This window comes from Aptenodytes patagonicus, chromosome 9, assembly GCF_965638725.1.
Source record: "Aptenodytes patagonicus chromosome 9, bAptPat1.pri.cur, whole genome shotgun sequence".
NCBI classification, from domain to species: domain Eukaryota; kingdom Metazoa; phylum Chordata; class Aves; order Sphenisciformes; family Spheniscidae; genus Aptenodytes; species Aptenodytes patagonicus.
Window position 1 is genome coordinate 3,270,491 of NC_134957.1, and position 7,319 is coordinate 3,277,809.

Consider the following 7,319-nt stretch of genomic DNA (forward strand, 5'->3'; position numbering starts at 1 on the left):
CCAACATGTGCTTGTTCTCTGTTGCCATGGAGATGCTGTAGGCCCGAAATTTTTTTTCACAGGCTCTTACGATGAAGTTTTTTTTGAAAACTGTTTTGATTAATTTTTCCTCCACTTCAACTTCTCTCTCACTTAAACTGTTTTCCCCTTTTGTTTCCCACTTGATTTATGGCAGGTCGCTGTCATTTAAATAGATGCGCGTTTTGAAATTCCTTCTCTCTGTTCGAATGCAAAGAAAAAAAAAGAAAAAAAAATAACCCATGCAAGTCATGCTCAAAGACTTGGTTATTGTTGCTTGTTGGATTTCTGCTCTCTGTGGTTGTCGGGCCTAATTCAAAGTAATTCAGGCTACTCAGTGGGGGCAGTGCATAGCTCCACAGGAAATTATGATAGCAAAAGTCTTCCTGTAGAGCTCTACACTTGGCACTACAAAGTGCCTCGGGCTGCAGTTACCTGAATAGGGTTGAATTAGACCAGACAACCGCATCATCCCACTTCTTAATCTATTAGAGCGATATACAAGTGGCAATTGTTGATTGCAAAAATGGGATTAAGAGGCTCTTCAAGTGAATTGATTTTCTTGTGAGAACAAAAAGAGGAAAGAGAAGGCTCGTTTGAATCACACAGCCAGAAAGTTTCGTGAATGGGTTCCACTCCAAATGTTAGAATTAAAGCAATCAGTGTTTCCCCATGGAGCATGCAGGTGAGAGGAATAAACTGCTGAAAAATAGAAAATGATGTCTAAAACTTAAAGTTTGCAGTGCCCTCGCCAAATCGCGGCTCTCCCCCCGCCACCCCTCCCTCTCTCCTGCTCCCAGCAGCAACAACAAATCCTTGTTTCAGCTGAAGACTTTGTTGCTCTTCGTCAGCCTCTGCTTATTACTCTTTAATCTTTATTTTTACCAACATGTTTCATTTATTTATTTTGCTTTAACTCGGGGAAGAAAAGGGGACAAAAGCTGCCTTGACTCCTCCTGGTTTCCCCCGAACCTTTCCATTTATTCCTTCCCCCACCAAGATCAAAGCAGTGCCGTGTCTCTCCCAAGGGATGTCCAAACCACGGTGCCTGCGCCGCTCCCGGGGCGACTCCTCGGGGGTTTCACCCAGCCCCACCAGTGCTTGCTTTTCCCCTCGGGGCTACTATTTTCACTGCAACCACAAGTTTTGTGTGGTCAAGCGTCATAAATCTCCCGTTAACCTCAGTGTATCATCCGTTGGGAAGAGCAGAGCCTGGCGTTTGAGCCTCGCTGGGATGGGTCCTGCTATTTATTTTTGGATGGCTCTTGGTGTTGCTGGAAATCATTCTGCCTCGGCTGAAAGACAAGGTGCTGAGTGTGCATGTGGTGGATATTGAGCTGCACAGGGAAGGTAGTGGTGAAGGCATGTCCTCCGGGCGTACTGGAGGACGGCACTTGGGCAGGGCTAGCTGTCAGCAGTGTGGAGAATAGAAATGACACCCAGCGGGGAAAAGGAGCTGCCGGAGCAGATGGAGGGAGCCTGGCGTTAGCGCCAGCATTGGGACCAGCTGGGAGGAGATAGCGGGGAAGGTCCCCTCTTGGGCACAGGGATGAGAAACCTCCCCTCCCACCATAAAAGCACAAGAGCTCACCCCGGGAGCCGGCGCTGGGACAGGGATGCAGGGGGTGAGCCACTTTCATGTGGCTTCAGAGATTTTGGGGAGGGGAAGAAGCAGCTGAACTAGACCTTCCTCCATGGGTTGGAGAGCGTGTGTCCATCCTGGTAACATCATCGCCAGCGTGGCTGCTCAGGGCTTGTCATGGGGTTTGTTTACCCTTCTTTAAATTTGCTGTTGTAGGCTTGTTTTCTCACCTGGCCCCTGCTTGGCAAGCAGCTTGATGAGAAGTGTCTTGGAGCAGAAAGGGCTGATGGAGTTGCTGCTGTGAACCAGAGGGGCCCAGGCTGGTGGAGGGCACAGCCTCCAGTGACGCTCTCACCCTGCTGCTTTGGGAAGGGACAGAAGCAAATTTGGAGCAAAAGCACCATCTCGATGCTTTACTTGACGATTCTTTATTTCAGAAGATAGTTATATTCTTGCAAAACCTTTCCTTTCGGGTAGGTGGTGGTAGGAGAGGGCTGGGTTTCTATTGCACCAGAGACCCCTCTTACAGCCAAAGCACCCTACGTGCATGTTCGCAAGTGCTGCGAATCCAAATGAAACAATAAGACAAAATGTGCCTCCCATCAAAGGATGCATTCGTACTTCCCCGAAGCCTTCACCCTGAGCAGCCACCTTAAGTCTCTTCCCAGCCCTTCCTCTCGCTCTGCTCTAACAGTTTTACAGGGTGTAATTTCCAAAGACCCAGTTGCACAGGTTTCCCCTTTCCATCTCTTCTCCTCCATGGAAGGATTTTTCCCAAAATCTCAGTCGTGGGATGCCAGGAGCACCCACCAGGTGCCAGCATCCACGGGCAGCAAGCGGGCGCGAATTCCCCCTTTGCAACAACATTGCTTTCTCTAACTGCGACCCATTAATTGTTCCGTATTTAATCACCCAAGATTGCATCAGGTCCGCGTAGCGTATTTGCGTGCACGCTATCAATTATGTCATAATAAATGAATTTCCTTTTCAGGATTCCCCGCAGCCGATGGCCGGGCTTCTGTTCCTCCTTGACTGTTCTGACTTTGAACAGGTTTATTCAGCTGTTGTCTGCTAAGCCCTACAGAAAAGAACAATAGCTTCTGATCTGCCTTTTATGGGTTATTGGGAACTGGTGGTCCGCACTACAGCTTTGGTCAGTGATTAACCAGAGTGAAAACAAACTACACAAGGCTAAGTTGATGTTGGAGGAGGAATGAACCCACTTCATTAAGGCTTTAAGAGGAAACCTTTTCTTCTTCAATGCTTGTTCACAACTTTTCAGGTCTCTATTTAATCACGTAATTCTCTCTAAGTAGGAAGAGAAGCTTGCCTCACAGCGAGAGGTCTTTTGCCACATGACAACTTAGAAAGATAAATTATATATAAATATCTTCATGGTTTTGTGGAGAGGAAACCAAATTCAGTTTTACTCTGTGCAGCTAATTTACTGGTTTCTTAGGTGCTGTGGTCTTCCCAACGACCTGCTGCAGGAGGGGAAATCTTTGCTGCAATTGCCTTAACTTTTGGCATGTGTGTGCAGGGTGAGCAAATCATATCTGGCCAGCGCCAGACACAGGCGGCCAACGGGGGCCGAGGGCGGATGAAGAGGCAGCAATAACAGCAACCTTCCTTTACAACACCGCTAAGCCTACATGGAAGTGCTTCTTAGGATGGGTTTTTTATTCCACCGCCCGGAGAAATCGCACCCTCCTGCATCCCAGGGATCTCTTTGTTGTTGGCACCCCGAGGAGCTAAAACAAAAGGCAGGAGATTTGGGGTGGATGAATTTGGTGCCGGTGAACGTGGCGAGCGTCTCTGGCCCGTGAGGTCCAGCCCTCGTGCTGCGCTGAGTAATCGCACAAAGCGCATCACGTCAGGGCGGCCCACGTGCTTTTGTTTAGTGTAATTTATTATTTTTTTTTTTTTTTTAGTATGGCAGTTAATTATGGTTTGGGGAGCATATGACTTCGACCCAAAGCACAGCAGTAATAAATCAACCTGCCAGCTCCTCTGGGGGTATCTGGCAGCAGCAAAGCTCGTTGTTCCTGCAGCCCCTGCGCTTCCGATGGTGCAGGCAGCAGCCCCTTCTGGTTATCAGTGCGTGGGCAGGGAGGGATAACACGGACACCCTGGGAAATGTCAGGGAACTGCTTTCTGGGCATCTTCGGCATCTCTACCGAGCCCTGGGTGGACAGTAGAGGTCTTCGTTGGGCAGATGCCTGAAATGCAAAGGGGTGCATGTGAATCTGGTGCTTGTGGGATGGGCATGGCTGATCCAGGCTCCTGCTCACGTGCTGGGATAAACGGGGGCTGGCTTTGGGGCCAGGATGGAGAGGGCTGTTGCTGGGTGGATGCAGGTCACCTGGTTTTCTCATCTTCCCCTCTGAGGGCTACAGCGGGGACATGTAGGAGATGCTGCTGAGCAGAGGTGACTGTACTGCTGGGCACCTTTTGCTGGCAGGGCTGTCTTCTGAGCCACCTGGGTACAGCAGCCCACTTTCACTGCAGTTCATTCAACACCCTGAGACTTCCCGCTCAACACCCCAAATTCAGCACGAAGCCTGGATTTGAGCAGTCAAAATCCCCAGCTGTGGTTGTAGGGAGACCAAGGGTGGTGTCCCAAGAGCAGAGGACACACAGCACTGGGTGAGTCCCTGCATGCACCCCAACACCTGCAGCTTTTCCAGGGCTGCTCCCCTCTCCTGCTGACCCCAAGCCATAGCCCTATTCCTAAACACCCTTCCTAGCTACCAGGAGTGGATGCAGCATTCCCTTCTCCACCTGTCCCAAGTGATGTACATCACTCCTCTGCACCCATCTGTTAAACTTTGTGGGGAAAGCACAGACCTTGATGAAAGGACATTTGAGGAGAAGCAATTTCTAGTCCCGGTGAGGCAGGAGGGGAGCAAGAAAGCAGGACTTGCCTGGGGCACCCTCCACACTGCAGAAGCCATGGATAAGGCTTGGCTCTGCTCCTGGTGCAATGTTGCAGCTCGCTTTGGCAGCACATACACTAAAATTGGAACGATACAGAGAAGATTAGCGTAGCCCCTGCGCAAGGATGACATGCAAATTCGTGAAGCATTCCATATATACTGTCCTAGATGCTTGCCCGTGCTATCCCACACACCCTGCCACTCATAACTATCCAGCCTTGCGATAGATCTCTGGATGGTATTCTTAAATTGCTTATTAACCTTAGACAAAACCAAAACAATTTTCCCAAGAAATACCAATAGAAGTATCTTAACTACCCAAGGATGCTCAAGATACTGAAAAGTTATTGTAATGAAGGAGGAAATATCATAGAAGAAGGTAGCGGCGCTGCCATTCTGTATTTCCTCCATAAAAAACCTCTCAGAGGAAGGACTGTAATTGCTAATTGTCTCCACGAGGTAATACCTGAAGTACAGTAATGGCTTCAGTACAAAGCTCAAATACCAGACTAAGCTCAGGGCCAGTGTTTTAATAACAAACCTCCAGGCAAAACATCACTAATCACCGCAGAGCACAGCAAACTGCAAAACCCAACACAGCAAAAAAAAGAGCATGGGGCAGATCAGATAAACTAATATCGAGAACAGATGAATCAATATTGTGACCCGCAACTGGTAACAGATATAAATTCCTTAATGCGCTCTGGTTAATCTGTTGTTATCTCAAACCCTTCGTGCCCCACGTTGGGCACCAAAAAGGACTGTCGTGGTTTAACCCCAGCCGGCAACTGAGCACCACCCAGCCGCTCGCTTACTCCCCCAGGTGGGATGGGGGAGAGAATTGGAAGGGTAAAAGTGAGAAAACCCGTGGGTTGAGATAAGAACAGTTTAATAATTGAAATAAAGTAAAATAGTAATAATAGTAATAGTAGAAGAATAGACAAAGCAAGTGATGCACAATGCAATTGCTCACCACCCGCCGACCGATGCCCAGCCAGTCCCCCAGCAGCGGTCCCCCCGGCCAGCTTTCCCCCAGTTTCTGTACTGAGCATGACGGCACATGGTGTGGAATGTCCCTCTGGCCAGTTTGGGGCAGCTGTCCTGGCTGTGCCCCCTCCCGGCTTCTTGTGCACCTCCAGCCTTCTCAGTCGGTAGAGCACGGGAAGCTGAAAAGTCCTTGACTAGTGTAAGCACTGCTGAGCAACAACTAAAACATCGGTGTGTTATCACATTATTCTCATGCTAATTCCAAAACACAGCACCGTACCAGCTACTAGGAAGAAAATTAACTCTATCCCAGCCAAAACCAGAACACAAGGAGGGATGGACACACCTGGGGTGGGAGCAGAAAACCCATTCTTCTTGGTGGAATGGTGGCTGCAGCTAAACAGGTTGGGAGATATGGGGGAAAAGAGAGCAAAACATCTGCAGAGGAGATCTCCCACTTCTCATAAAGGCAAGAAAAGTAACAGTTGATGGTTTCCTCCTTAAATTGAACAGAGAGGGTACAATTTTCCCTCCAGTGATGCACTGTGAAGCATGATTTTGCATAAAACTATAATTTTGTTTTCTCCAGGTGTTTGGTAAATTGATTAATTTGGGGTACAAAACTGTTTAAATACTTCATTAGCTGAATTCTTTGAACTCGAATTAGAGGAGCTTGTTGAAATAACTTATTGAAGTGCTTTGGTAGGAGCAGAGGGCAGAGGGGGAGGAAGGCTGGGGCGCTGGGATGGGAGCAGTGTGGGTTTGCAGCAGGTGAGGATCTGGCCCAGTGCAAGGTTTGGCTATTAAATGACAGCACTAAGCTCTCTCAATTAATAATTAAAATGAATGTTTAAATAATGCATCAAAGGAAATTGCTTAAATTGCAAACTTGAAATTTTGGGGGTAAGTTCATGTTCAGACTCAGGCTTCAAATGTAGGAGGAATTCAGATATCTAATGTACCGACATGAAACAGGGATTTCAAAAGCTTTAGCTTTTGTGTTAAAATGATGAAAACAGAGTGGTAGGAAAAGAGACTGCCAAGCTCTTCAGAGTGTTTGTGAACAAAATAGCACCTTTTTGGGGAAACAAAGGCAACCCTTCAGAGCCTATCAAACAGTTTATGCCCTGACTGCTGCAAAAATTGGGCAGCAAAAAGTATGAGAGATCCTTCAGATGATTCCTCCGGAGGGAAGGCTAAGCTACAGATTGAACAGAGGGAAAAGAAAGGCAGATGTGCCCTGGAAAAAAGGATTATTAGACTAGTGTCCATTTAGGAGTCTGCAGCTGAATGAGGAGAGAAACTGAAGCAGAGTGAGACTTCCCACGATGTTTTATATCTGGTGCAGAGCTCTCCTTGGAGACAGCACAGGGTTTCGCAGCATCAGCCTGGGATGTGCTGTGTACCTGGAGCTGCGGGGACATCTGTGCATCCTTCCCGCAGCGAGGTCCAGTGCCTTCCTGCAACCGTGGCAGCTGGCACCAGTCAGTGCACGGCTGCAGTCGGCTGTTCTTGGCTTTTCCCATCCTCTGACTCTCTCTCGCTCAGCCCTGTGTAAGATGCGTGGAAACTGGCTACTCCAGACTGTCCTGTGCCCCCCATCTGCTGGGTCCGGCCGCTGGAGAAACGCGACTTTGCACTTGGAAACGTGGCATGTGCAGGGCAGTGCAGCAGGACAGGGAGCGCTGGGAAAGAGCCCCGTCCAACACAGTGTTGCTCCAGCGTGATGGCATCTATTTATCTCGCTTGCATCTCTCCTGCCAGCTGGTGCCACGTCACCAGCACTGGACCATCCC

At 48.7% G+C, this 7,319-nt stretch overlaps 1 non-coding gene across 1 annotated transcript; it reads left to right on the forward strand.

The window, feature by feature from the left end:
* The first annotated feature begins 4,593 nt into the window (after positions 1–4,593).
* On the forward strand, positions 4,594–4,696 carry LOC143164768 (U6 spliceosomal RNA). Its single transcript, XR_012996131.1, has one exon. It is a non-coding gene; the product is annotated as a U6 spliceosomal RNA (small nuclear RNA).
* The last annotated feature ends 2,623 nt before the right edge of the window (positions 4,697–7,319 follow it).